The sequence below is a fragment of the Rhea pennata genome, chromosome 16 (assembly GCF_028389875.1).
Source record: "Rhea pennata isolate bPtePen1 chromosome 16, bPtePen1.pri, whole genome shotgun sequence".
In the NCBI taxonomy this organism is placed as follows: domain Eukaryota; kingdom Metazoa; phylum Chordata; class Aves; order Rheiformes; family Rheidae; genus Rhea; species Rhea pennata.
The window spans coordinates 11,840,794-11,855,188 of record NC_084678.1 but is presented as its reverse complement, the minus strand read 5'-3'; positions in this window follow the sequence as shown (position 1 = coordinate 11,855,188).

Below are 14,395 nucleotides of genomic sequence, written 5' to 3'. Positions count from 1 at the left end.
GTCCTGAGAAGCTTAGTATAGAGGTATTTGCTGGATTTGTAGCCTTTGACATAGAATTTGCAGGCAAGATCATAATACTAGTACCAAACTATGTCACTGGGAAGCACCAACACGCTATAAATTAATTCCACCAGTACAAATATATCAAAGAAGAGGCTGACATGTTAACTTGGTGCCACTGGTTTTATACTGTATAAGCCATTATTTACCCACCCCATAGCATACAAACTTGCAGAAAAGAATGATAAAAAAGGAAAATGTAACTACTTGCTTTGGCTAATTCAGCAGAAAGGCAGCCGTGGGCCCACACCTGATCCAGATCTGACTTGTACTGTTGGATGACTCTGGAATCATGGCCAGAGAGACACAGAGGGAAGCCTACAAGAGGCCATGCGAAGAACAAGAAGAATCTCTGAGGGCAGTGAAGATGGTTCTCACAACCAAGGGTCATATCAGCTCAAGATAGATGGTTGATTTTCAAAGGCAGGTCTGATCTTTAGAAGAGAGGAATAAGGCCACCACTTGCTTGTGCTATGCCACATTAAAATTGAAAGCAATCAGAGGAGTGAAACAAAGCCAGCTCAGCTGAACAGATGCAAATTGAGCATCAGACATGGGCTCAAACCAGGTCAGGCTGCACCCATGCAAATTGCGGGTTACCCCAGAGCACACCGTGTCCACACGTAGGGCGTGTGCTAGCGCACTGCCAGAATGACCTGAACCTCCAGATTCAGTCCACGCTGCTAGGCTCTGCCTGCCCCAACTGGGAGGCTGGCAAACTCCCCCATGCAGGCTCAGCTAGGCTATCCAGGAGTGCCCTTACCAAATGCCGAACGTGTCTCTCTTTGGAGACTTTGCCCACACAGCTAAATGATAGAGTTGCAGGGAGAAGAGTAGCCCAAGGGGAGATTTGGCAGTATAGCGAGACCGATAAAACACTCCTCTTGTGTAAACAGAGAATACACCAGCTAAAGTGCTCTTCTGTCAGCATAGCTTATCCCAGCATAGTTTTGCCAAAGGAATCCTTGCTTGCGTTTCAACAGGACCGTAAATCTGCTTGTAGCACGTTAGTAGCAGCTCAGAGCACCATTGCTGCAAGCAGCACAAATCTCATCGCTTCTTCAAGTTTGCTCCAGTGTTTCCAAGGTGCTGTGTTGCTCTGATAAAGCAGGTAGTGTATATCTTTTGCTAACCAGCCTTTAAAGTCAGCGTAGCTACCCTGGCACCCAGCAAAACACAGCTATGAGACCAGAACCCACCAGAGACCTCTGCTCCCTGGGGTGACCTAGACTCCTACTCATGCTGAGGGAACCAGCTGCCACTTATGCCTGTGGCTTTTCCCAGCAAAGAAAGCCAGACCTCACCAGCCTCGCCATGCCTTCCAGAGTCTGAACCTGCCCTTCTTAATAATGGTGGCATATAAATAGTCACAGGGAGGCTTTGCGATGAATAGGAGGGAGGGATCGTTTCACACTTCTGCTCCCACAGCTGACAGCTTTCTGGGGCTCTGGGCGAAAGAGTCAAAGTCTATTCACTTGGCTATATGAAACTGTTTGCACCTACTGGGGTGAGGAAGGGCCTGAGTTCTTGCTTTAGTAAATCTCCAGCCCGCCTTTCCTAAAGGCTGTATTTTCTCTGGAGACCGTGTTGCCAATAATTGCACCTGCACACAAGGAAGGGAGAATTTGTATCTTTAGGAGTGGGTCTCAAACCAGCTGAGTATCTGACTCACCCTCTGCTACGCTTTCCTGGTCTTCATTAGCCTTGCACTACCCCAGCATGTAGGCAGCATATTGTCTTCTTATTCCTAAAGTCTGGGGGTGGTAATATTGTTTATAATTGGGAAGGTGGAAATGCAGAGAGGTGCAAAGCATATCTGCAAGCTGCAAACACCTCCAGCTTGCTCTGCCTCTGCCCCAAGCCAGCCAGATGTGATCTAGGAGCTGCATAAGCCCTCACTGTGCCCGAGATACTAATTTTTCACTGAGGCAGGCATACTGGCTCTGGCAGACCTGCCTGGCAGCCTCCCAGACCCTGCTGACACATCTAGCCAGCTCCAAGCACGGCGAAAAGCTCAGGTCTCTGCAGACATGCCCCAAGGGTCTTGCTCAACACAGGAAGTCTGCAATGGCAACAAGGTGATACTCGCTCTGCTGAGAGCTGCAACCATGTTGTGTCCTGCTCTTGGCAATAGCCATCCATCTAAAATGGAAAGTTCTTGGGCATGGGCTATTGGCCCTAATGCCCTGTTCAAGTTTGGAAAGAGGGTTGCAGACATGGCTCACAATGTGCATGCCTCGTCAGCAGGGTTGCATGAGACCGTGCCTGAGACCTCCCGGCTCCAGTCTCAGGACACTCCACCTGATGCATGCAATTGATGCTCCTTGTAATTTTACCAGAGCTGGTGCCATTGCAAATGCCATTCTCTTATCTGCCTAAATACAGATCCTCTCTTGAGTTGTTAACAATGTCATGTAGCAATTTGTTACCTAAGCTCATTAGGTTGTATAAAGTATCTATGTTAATAGGAACATAAATAGGGAAATCTTAATTTCAAATCTGCATTAGCTGGTAAACTAACCTGAGAAAAAGCAAACATGACCTGAGAATACCCAGGGATTTGTTCTGGGGTAAGGTATAGGATGCATAGAGCAGGAACAGGGGCATTAGGATGCCCAGTTTACACTCCTAGCAGATCAGTTTTAAAAACTTTTTAAAAGACACTCCCAGCATAAAAACTTCTGCTACCTTCTTCCAGTTCTTAGACATCCTGCAGTGGCAATCTAATTTTATTTCTATTTTCCCCTTTATTGCAGATAGGTGACTAACACAAGTAAAAGGACTGTGGCTACCCAAAGGAAACAGTGATGTTGATTGAAGCCCAGGTGTCCCCAATGAACAAATTAAATTTGCAAAATGCATTTAAAAAAGAATCAATTTGTATTTCATCCAAATTCATTTTCAGCATCATTTATAGTAGTAAATGCTTTTTCAGGTGTATTTGGTTTTGGTTTGACTCCTTTAATGCTGTAGTGTAATATGGGAGAGCATTTTCACACCCTGTTACTCATTCCTGAAAGAACCTGGCCAGTGGCAGAGCTTAGACCAGTGTCCCATCTGCTCTGGTCACTCCGCAGCAGCTTTAACAGGAGCTGTGGTATAAGCTGTATTTATTACATAAGCATGTGCGATACATCTATATAGCTATACAGATACACCTCCACAACACTTCCAGTGCCCACCGATGGAAGTTAACATTAAATTACAAAAGCATGGAAGTTAGCTGCTCCAGGTTAATTCTCGGAGTAAGGCTGTGCTTCCAGAAGATGCCTAATGCAGTTTTAAGGCATCTGGATGCCAGATGAACAATTTCGTGTGGACACAGGTGCCAGTTCTCTCTGCTGCTCCAGTATACGTGCACTTTTTTAAAAAGGGTGAATTGGCCATGACACTAGTGGACTCTGTAACGCAGCAGGGTGAAGCACCACGGTGGTATATATGCCACCCCGTGTGCACCATCTCAGTAGAGCTAACCATGACCTTGCACTCCCGATGCCCATGAGATGTGTGCTGCGGGGTGCTGTGGCAGTGCCCAGGTTCGCTTATAGGGAACACAGCCTGAGGCTGCATTTCCGGGGGCAGCTGCACCAACCCATGGCTCGCTAGTGCCAAAAGGGGAGCGATTTTCCTTCTCTCTTTTATTCTTTGCCCGTTCTGTGCTCCCAGCAGCACGATGCAGCCCCTGGCACTTGTTGGACCCTTCCACACCCTGGTTTTGTTGCACGAATTTTCTGCCAGACTAGTGATTTGAAGTGGCCTATGCAGGATTGGCACCGAGCTGCTAGCTCAAGCCTTCGCTCCCACTTACTGCAACGTGTCCGTTTTCTTTATGTGCTAGCCACACAGGCCATTAACATGTATTTCCCTCTCCCATTACCTTTCTCTTTGATTAGAAGGGGAGGCTGTTTCTAAAACTTCTAAAAAAAAAAACAAAACAAAAAACAAACAAACAAACAAAAAAAGACAATGTGGCACAAGCCCTGCTGTAAAATCCCTTGGACAAGGAATACTCCTCATGAAAAATGAAAAATCTGGGAATTGCTCCTGCTCCCTAGCAGCCCCTCAAGGCCCCGGAAGCTGGTGGCTCAGTCCTGCCTGCTGTGGGTACAAGCCACCGTCCCTCCAGAGACCGATAAAGGGGAGGTAACAGGCCCTTCTGAGCCGATTTAACTATTCCTAGTTTTTATAAGATAGTTGTGATATTGTGGCATTGGTTGGAATTGCCTGGCCTTAAAAACAGTCATTTCTAAGCCTTTGCATTTGTGAGAAGTTTCTTCCCAGTGCAAGTGGGGCCAGAAGCACCGCTTTGAGCCTGGAGCCCAGGCTGAGACCGAGACGGAGGGAGACATTAGGGACAGTTGAGGCATGCACTCAGCCCTCTGCATTTCACTGGGGGGCTTTTAAATGCAAATGCTGCCAAGTGATGGCAGCCCCCACCCCTCGGAATGGCCATCTTGTGTCATTGACATTTATTGTGAAATATTTCAGGTTGTTAATTAGGCAATAATGACCAATGGGAAGGGCATTTCCTGGCTATTAACTGGAGTCTCCTGACCTCAAGGTCAGTATCAGTCATCCAGGAATTATTAAAACATGTAGGAGGAGGAGAAAAGCAGGCCAAGTAGAGCAAAACTCTTACCTTTTAAGGTGGTAAGTGCTTTTCCATTGCACAACCTGTGCATTACCTGGTCCTAGACTCGGTGCTGCCACTTGCTTTAGCTCTCTGGATACTGCCCCTCTGTTTCTCTTGCTTTCATTTCCCATTAATCTCTATGATCATGAAGAAATGGGACATTAAATATTCAAGCATTATCTCTCTCTCTCTCTCTTTTCTTTTAATATGGTTAAAATGTGAAGACACAATTAGCAATAAAACAGGCTCCTGCTGGGCCTGTATGTACTAATCCCTCTCCACTTCTAAGGGGAGGATTTACACCTACTCCTCCGGTTTAAAATTGGAACCTTTCTCCCATTTCGCCCCAATGGCTTGACTCTCCCTTGCAGGTGGCTGCATTTCAGTACAATGGACTCTCCGAGTTAATTAAACTAATGCGAATTACTGTATTTCCTAAGGGGTGACCATATGAAACACCTTGTTTGTGTTTCTACAGAGAGAAGTGCCCAAGTGCAAGCTACCTATGGTTAGAGTATTGCCAGCAAATGCATTAACCTCTTCAGCTTGGCCTTGGGCCAGAACTCTCTGGCCTCGTCTGAAGGACGAGTAGTAACAAAAATTAACATCCCCATGCCCTACTTATACACAGAGAATTGGACAAATAAACACCACTTCAAATACTATTTAAAAGTGCCTCCAACTGAACAAGGAGCCAGAAGGGAGTGCAGAACCAAACTGAAGTGGGGTTGGTGGGACCCCTCCATCGCTTTTCCTTGCAGGGAGGTTGCTGTTGCTGCCTGGGTGGTGGCCAAGTCACTTTTATTGATCTCTGAGTCAATAACATCCACCACCCAAAGGCCAGAAGCCTGACCTTGTGACTGATAACTTTACTCTCTCCCTTCTCCAAATCGAGCTTATATTTCTTCCAAACATTTCCAGGCAAATCCTCTTATGATTGTACCTTGGTAAATGCAGAAATTATAGATAAAAGAAGCAAGTAATTCTTATGAGAATGTGTGCAGTTGTTAAAGGCAGAGACACTGTAGCTGCTCTATGGTTTACTCATGTATGGAGCTACCAGAACAGAAAGATTTATCAGTTCCTGAAGGACTCCATAAACGATCACTCTGATTCCTCTCCAGATTCATGTTCTCTGCTAAGTGATCATGCATGGATTATTAAAAACCAGACATGGTGCTTTAATTCACGTCCTTATCCAAAGTAACTTGCATGGCTAAGATCAGCCAAAGAAATAGCAGAGAAAATGCTGATATGGAGGAGAATGTCAGGTTGAGAGCTCTGAAAGTTCATCCTTTCAGAAAAGCTCTGCCCAAAGTTTATAGGCTTTTTGGTTGACCTATCCTTGGCAGATCTGCAAGTAGACAAGAACTGCTGTGTCCCTCTAGAAAGAGGTAGAGAAAGGCAATGCAGAAAACAGAGTCAGTCTGCAGTAGCCTTGGTGAGAATGAGACCACAGCCCCTGGAGCTTACGACCCTATCAGCTTTGTCCTGGAGCCTTAGCTGGAACTTACCTGCACTTAATCCATCTTCCCAAACCCAGCTAAAATCTGAGGCAAAAGAGGAGGCAGGGAAAGCTTCACCTCTGCTCCACACTGAGCGAGTTAGTGCTAGGTGCTGACAGCAGTTGGACAATTCTTCCTAGAATACTTTTCCATTAACGAGTAGCCAGATAAAATATTGAAAAATTAACCCAGTCAAGTGAATGTTTTTACATAGCATTTGCTATTCCCTTTCTGCTAAGGAAAGACAAGACTGTCTGCACAGTGCATTCCTCTAGCTGCGCTTTCACACTCAGCTGAAACTCAGCGTACCGGCGGGCTTTAGCGAAGCTCTAACTGCTGTTTCATACCATATCCCAACGATCCATCAGAGCATTAAACCTGGATCCAGGCGCAAGTCAGGGTGTTCCTCTGCTTTCCTGTCCAGCTTCATCTCCCTTTCTCAGAAAAAGTAGATAAGTCTTGTTATCCTGTCTGGTAAACCCTGATTACTTACTGTGATTTTTCAAACTGACCATGATATGTTGGCTCTAGAAGTAGTAGAATATGAGTGGCTTTTCTGGAGGTTTTTTGGGGGAGATCAAAATTCACTTGCCTTTTTTTTTTTTTTTTTTTTTTTTTTTTTTTCCCCAGGTGATATTATTCCCTTGGGTGGATGTGTTAAATGAGCAAGTCCAGCAGGGGAATGAGAAGACCTGTTATATTCTGCTGTGAGGAGGTTTTCCCGTTCTTCTCTTGGAACACATTAGAAATCAGACAAAGCAGGATTTATATGCAGCCTAGATTGATGAGCTATGTTATGCTTCCCCTTAAAAAAAAATCACAAAGTGATCCACACCCAGCACAAATCAGAGAGGAATAAAGGCTTTTAACAGACAGTTGCTGCTTGTGAATTCTTTAAAAAATATTCCATCCTGTCTCTACAAAAGGTTGGTGATGAATTTACAAACGTCCTAATCCCTCTCTAATCCCTTAAAATGCCGAGCTCTGATCGCACATGCTGTTTTGTGATTATGTGTCTTCAAGGGCTTGTTTGGATACTTATTAAGAAATACCAACCCACTTTTGTCATAGAAAGCCAAATTTGCTTGATATGTTTTGGTTGCATTTTACATTCTTCCGGGAAAAAAACATCAGTTCAGTTTGAGGCTCAGAAACGCAACCCACCCTCCTCTCCTTTCTGCCTCTGCGGCTTCTCCTTTATAGGTGGGGGTAGCAATGGCTCATCTAATTTCCGAAAACATTTGGGGACCTGTACATGAAAAGCTCTAAAGAAATGCACAGCATATTATTACATTGTTTGGTGGAGCCTTTAGCAAGCACTTAATGGAGACTACGGCTGTTTTAAGTTGTGTGTGATATTTCTATGTGCACAGATAACCAGGGCAGAGCCGGCTCTTAACTGCTCATATGTGTTTAATTAGAGTTGTGTTTTTAATCCTTTTAATTTGTATCTCTTTCTTAATAACCTCAGCTTGGCAAAGGTTGAAAAGGAGTAAGTTTCATTTAAATATTGGGTAAAACTTGGTAACAGCAGAGCAGATTGTTTAGCAAAAGGTTACAGCACGTTCTTTAAAGACTATAGGTAACAGTTTGGTTCTATTAAACTGTAGCAAGCTAAGCCTAGGTTTTTGCCCTTTGAAAATCATTTCAGAGAAACTTAAAAATACATGGGAGAACAAGTATATCATACAAGCTTGCTATGGGAAGTTTAAGTAGATCAGTGTGGCTTTCATTTGCCTACAACGTTAAGACAAGTGATATCACAGCAATATCAATTAACGCTTTTGCAGAGCAGGTCTTAATGCAATCATAATACAAATTCATGCTTACGTTTTGCCTATAAGGAGCAAAAATCATTTTAGACTACAGAAGCACTTACTGATGAAAGGAAAAGTCCTGAGAGATTAAAACAAAAACAAAACAAAACAAAACAAAACCAAGAAAATCTACATACCTTACAGGAGAGCTCCAAGCTGAAGTAACCAAAACAGTTTCAATAATCCAGAGATCTTGAATCCAGAGCTAATAGTGAGGAAAAAACCTATTCCTCCAGAACTGGATGCTTTGTTTCAGATATACTTGAAACTTCATTTCTGGAATGGATTTCTACCGAATGCTGTGCAACTTCAAAAGATAAAAAAATTCACTAGTTCCTATCTTCATTATTTTTGCCCAGTGTACTAGTGGACCTTGGCCTCAAAGAATATAATAGCGAGAGACAATAGATTCCTCAGCCAAATGGCTTCTGATTTAGAAGAAACAAAACAAAGAGATCACATAAAAATATAGCGATTTTCAAAGTATCACTTGAGATATACTCTGTGGCACATCCTGTTTCTTGACAGTTTTGCTCAGCCATCAAAATCCAATATTTTTGTGTTAAAAATGACTGCAGCGAAGAATTGTCTCTGGCCTTCAGAAGACAACCACTCAAACTCCTTCTAGAAGGCAAAACAAGGTGCTTGATGCTTTTGGTGTATCCAATTACTAGCAGAGATTACTTGTTTTCAGCTTGTTGAATATTGGAGGATCTCTAGATACTTTTCAGTGAAATCACTGTAGAGTGAACATAAGTCTGTTGTGTTTCTTTACTACCATTCACAGGTCACTTGGCTGCTGCCCATGAATCCCTGGGGCTGCTGTAGCTGGCTGAAAGCAGCAATGTAGATTAAAAAAAGGTCAGGTGTGAAACGAGTGACTTAATTTGTGCTCTGGCAAATCATAGCATCCTTATCCTCAGGACAACTGTCTTGCAGACAGCAAAAATGCAAGAATACAGACAACCTCATTTTTCCATTTCTGGAGATGCAAGAAAATAGCCTAATTCATAATTAATCCTCAACTTCTGCTGTTACTACCAAAGTTGTTGCAGTGAAAATACCTATTAGGCTGCTCATACCTCCTTCGCTTTCGATACGATTCAGTACAAATTTGGTTCCAGCTGCAGAAGGTTCAATATGACTTTCAGACAGCATTCCTTCCCCTGTGAGTGCTAATTCCTATGCTTAAATTAAATATGAAGGCATGTCTCAGCACGAAACTTGTTGCAGCTGTTGCATATCTGCATTAAGGGATCTTCCACAGTAGTTGTGAGCAGCATGTCTGCACTACTTTGATTCTTTTTGACTACTCTAATTTTGCCTCAGATTGTTGTGGCCACATAGCACCAGGGTGTTTTGAAATCAACAATCCGTGTTCTGGTCAAACTTCTTGCTCAACATTGCTCCATGTCTGTGCTGTCCGTGTTTGATGGAATATTTCATGCTGTGTATTATATGGTACTTACCAGAAGGCATCAGAGTTCTCAGACCAGATTACAGTTTTCATAACTCTTTTGTTCATCCCATCAGTCAGTTATTTTCATACAGACCATTTTCTAATGCTGTTGAAAAGCAAGGGTAGTCCTTGTGATCACAAAATGCCACTATCCTAGAAAAGTGCACAAAGCTTACCACATCGGCAGAGAGTTGCAATATCTTGGTGCAGATGGACAACAGGCTATTGATATTTGCAAATATCTCGCTTGCCGTTCTGCTAGACAATAGCTAAATGATGCAATACTAAGAGCTCAGCTTTCAAGGAGAACCTATTGGAGAGATGCTGTTCCTCAGGGCCCATGAGGGCAAACAACCAGAAAGTTCTGGATTTCTATGATGGGGCTCCTTAATTTATATTAGGGCCTCTGATAAGACCCATGACTATTTTTTTCACGAGGTACCAGGTGGTGCATTTCATCAGGTGTGAGAAATATACCTGTTTGGTCACAGAAGATCTAGCTAACCATAGGACAGGACACATCAGCAGTAACTTGAGAAGCAGAGGAGAGCTCATGATGCCAAGATACTTGGAGACTCGGAGAGGGTTTTTCACAATGAGACACACAACTATATATAGGTAGGGACTGGGCCAAACAACATGCTTTCTTAGAAGGAATTAACATACGTGGTGCAATCCTATCTGATGTATGCATGCAGGGATGCAAAGTATTGTGCAACAGACGCAGTACTTTCAAGGTTACACACCTGCATGTGCGGGAAGGTCTGAATTGTTTTCTGCTTTTCAAGGCCTAGATGGTGGCAGACTCTGATCATGAAGTGAAAGGGTAAAGGGAATAACCTGGATTTTGTATTCTGGTTGTTCCACAGTGAGAAAAAAATCCATCTTAGGCACAGCTGTAATGAGGAGCACATCCCAAAGTGAAGCAGTATCCCGTGCAGAGCTAAAACTAACACTGTGGGCTGATGCTCCGCCATACCAAGTGGTCACACCTAAGGTCTTAATTATCACTGCACCCTTTCTGCTGCTCTCCTCTTCAGCTGTATTTCCAGAATCTTTACTGCAACTATCTATCCTTGTTAGTGATGCAGACAATTTCCTTGACTACGTCCCTCCCTCCCTTTTCTAGCAGTATTGGTTGGATGGATATTCAAACCAACATTATCGACTATACCTGAGTCAGAGAACTATGGCAGCTGTCAGGGAAGAAATACAAGAGGATGACATCTACTCACTGGCCCTGCTAATAGTGATAAAACACTGTCTTGTCTAAATTTTGGAATATTTTTCCTCAAAAAAAAAAAAAAACAAACAAACAAAAAAAAAAACACAGTGGTGAGTGCTGGAATACTTCGCAGACAACAGCCCAGATGTTCCTGCTAACAGCAAATTTTGCAAACTTCCCCAAGATTGGCCAGCAACTGTAAAGACCTGCATGCACCACCTCTACCTGGAGTGGTGGCATTGCCTCAGGAACACTTCAGTGCAGGAGAAGGTGCACAGAGCACACCCAGACCCTCCAGCGAACTGGGGTAGAACCAACACTGGAAGGGATCTGCAAACGCTCTTCAGCTCTAACATATACACATGTTCCTATTTTACTGCCAAGTCAACCCAACTGAAGCCACTTAAACAACAGGCTGAATAACATACACTGAAATACCAGAGTTCACAAAAAGTACTGCTTGCAGATACAAGTGTCTTCAAAGAACACAAACTAACCTACAGCACCATGAACAGAAGTAGTCCTGGCCAAACCAGAGTTCTGCTTTCAATGGCAACGTGACTTCCACCAGGATGGCATACTGCTAGAAACGACCGACTTGCCAGTGCTGCTCTGGGCAGCGGGTCACCCACCTAAAGGCCACTTGTTCGGACCTCTAACACCAACAGAAGATAGGAGCAAAGCTTACCAGGCTGTACCATGACCAGCTGTGTTTCACGTGTCAGCAGAAAGGAGCATGAAAAAAGACACACCGAATGCCAGTGCTTCCCTAACACCCTACTTCCTGAAATGGTCTGAAATCCTACTCCGCTGCCAACTGTTACAGTAGGATTCCAACCTTGCAAGCATTGTACCATCTTCTCAAGAAATCATTCTATGCCTTTGATATGTTAATTCTCTATAAGGCAAATTCTCCCATTAGAATATAGTCCATTCTGGTCTCCATGCAATCTGCACTATCCGGTTCAAAGTTAAATTAAAAATCCCAACCTGCGTGAATGTTGCAATCTCATTATAAAATCTGCAAATCTATTTTTAATGTCTTAATGTTGCTGTAGTTGAACAAGGCAAATAGACTTGTTGCACTGCATTTGCTTTACACTTTTCTAGATTCTCATGCACTAGTTAAATATTCACTCTGCAGTGTTTGTATTTCCAGTACAACAAGACCCTAAAATAGAAGACAAGTTTTTCTTTTCCTCTTCTGTTTTTAAATTTCTAACTACAGCCAACTTGACTTGGGGATCTCTCTAAATCAAACATGAAACATCAAACATTGCAAAGAGGGTTGCTGAAAACTTTTCAATGAAATAGCAGTGGCAGAAAATAGGATTTTAATCCTGAATGCACTATTTACAGTATTTTTAGGTGATGAGGGGACAAAATATTTTCTTTCATTTCAACTTTGAGATATACTAAAATGCTAATTCCAGTAGTAGCTCATTTTTATGAGAGAGAATACTTGAATATAGTTGGAATCACACAAGCAGCGTCCCCAGCCCAACTATTCCAAATCAGCATTTTAGAGAACATTACTTCAGGGAGTAGTTTGTGCTTTTCTTTCTGATTTGGAATAGAAATGAGTTCTGAAGTACTAGAATTTTCTGTAGAACAAATATTCTATTTCCTGACCAACTCGCTTTGAAAAAATGAGTGATTAAAAAAAAATCAAATAAATCCAGCTATTTTCACTTGAGAGTCATCCTATTAAAAGATAGGCACTGTTTCTCCACTGTCTTCTCCCACCAGAGATGTTTTCCCCCTTTTTGTAGTTCATCTCTATTCTTACTGCTATTTCTCTCCTTATAATTAAGATGCATTCCCTGATGTTAAGAGGGGAAACCAACTGCATACACATGCAAACAACCGAAAAAGAGGGAGAGAACAGAGACAGTAGATTTATCCTGTAATCAGTCTTCAGGACAAACAGCAAACTTTTATGCTACCCAGCTTGCATGCGGAAGCACTTTCTGCATTCTGGACCCCTATGTAATGCTATAACAACATCTATTTATTATTATATGGAGCTACAGGAAATTAGTTCACATTTTTGTATGGGGCAGAAGGGAACGCTCTAGCAATGCTATTATTAACTAGAGCCAATTATTAAGCTTGAAAAATTGAGATGACTTACAGCACAGTTAGGGAGTTTCAGAAACTTTGGGCAGCAGAGAAAGCAAACAAGAAGGTTTAAAAGGGAAGAAGTTCAGCTTCGGAGCAGCGAAGACGTCTCACTGGGATGTGCAAAGCAGCAGGGAGATGGACAACGCAGTCACTGCTTTACAAATAGCCACCAGCCATCTGGGAACATGCAGCATCCACTGCTCAGCGCGCATCTGCTCCATGAGCACATGCTTAGCACGAGTCCTGATGCCCCGCTCAAATCCTTCGCTATCCGCTATGGAAGGGTTCCCTCCGTTTTTACATGCTTCTCTCCTTCTCCTGCAATAATTACCAGCTTCAGCCGCCAGCTTTCTCTGGGCTGTACTTTTGGTGCCACCACATGGATAACGTGACCAAGTGCAGCTCATACATAGTCACTATAATATTTTGGCACAAAGCCAAAAGAAGGGGGAGGGGCTAAGGAATAGATAGGATTTAGTGACTCAAAAGTATAGACTTTTTGACTCAGCAATTCCTATCTTAGTTTGAAGCAGATGCCTGCTACAGCACCAGATCTCCTACCCGGGATGTTACAGATGCACCTCTGCCCAGTCACTGCTTTGGAAACTTCATGCACTGGGAGCACTCCTTCGTGCATGTTTTTGCAGACTAGATGAAAAGTACATGGTGTGTGTGAGTAAATCTTCACCCATTCAGTCAAATTCCAATTATCTTTTGCCATTTTTAAACACAGGAACGCTAAGATTGTTCTATCAACATTGCTCTTTGCAGCTGGCTGCAGACGCTGCAGCTAGTCCAACAAGTATGTCTGAGATTGTTTAATGATTCCTTAAAGAATAGAAACATGCAAACCAAAAGAGGCTACGAGTAGCATAAATCTCAATGGGGAAGTAAATGGCCACAACTTAAGAGATCCAACCAGCCCAGCATGCAGGCTGCTGACCACAATTCAAAGGCAAGCAGATTTTATTTCACTGAATTAAACGAGTGCTTGTTCCATATGAGGAAAGCAAAGAAAAAATGTTCTTGCAGAAACAAATCCTGCTGTGCTGGATCAGTTCCATGGAGTAACTAAACCAGGATTGTCTCGGGAATCACTAATGTCAAATATCTCAAAGAAAGATGCAAGATACAAGATACAGCGTCGTCCTCATCTCTAAGTGAGAAATGTTAAGGGAAACATCAGCAATAAAGCCACCTAGCTCTTATAAATTCACATAGGCACTATGAAAGATTAGAGTTCAGCTTTATAAGTTTCAACAAACAATGCAGTTTTAATGACCTGGTTTTCATCTTGGTTAGTATCCTTTATTGGTCTCAATCAGATCCCAGCAGAGAATAGGAGGATCAGCTGCAAAGCACAGTTAGGGGCACACTAAAACTACATGTAATCATATTAGGAATACTATGTTTTCGTAAGTGACACATAGAGCAAGGCCCGACTGACAGCTGCTGCTCACGCAAAACCACATGGCTTGAACCAGTGGGATGGGAGCTCGGACAGGGCTCTCAGAACTGAGTGTAAAAGGGGAGCTGCTGGGGGGTGAGAAGCGCATATGCATGTCTTGCATT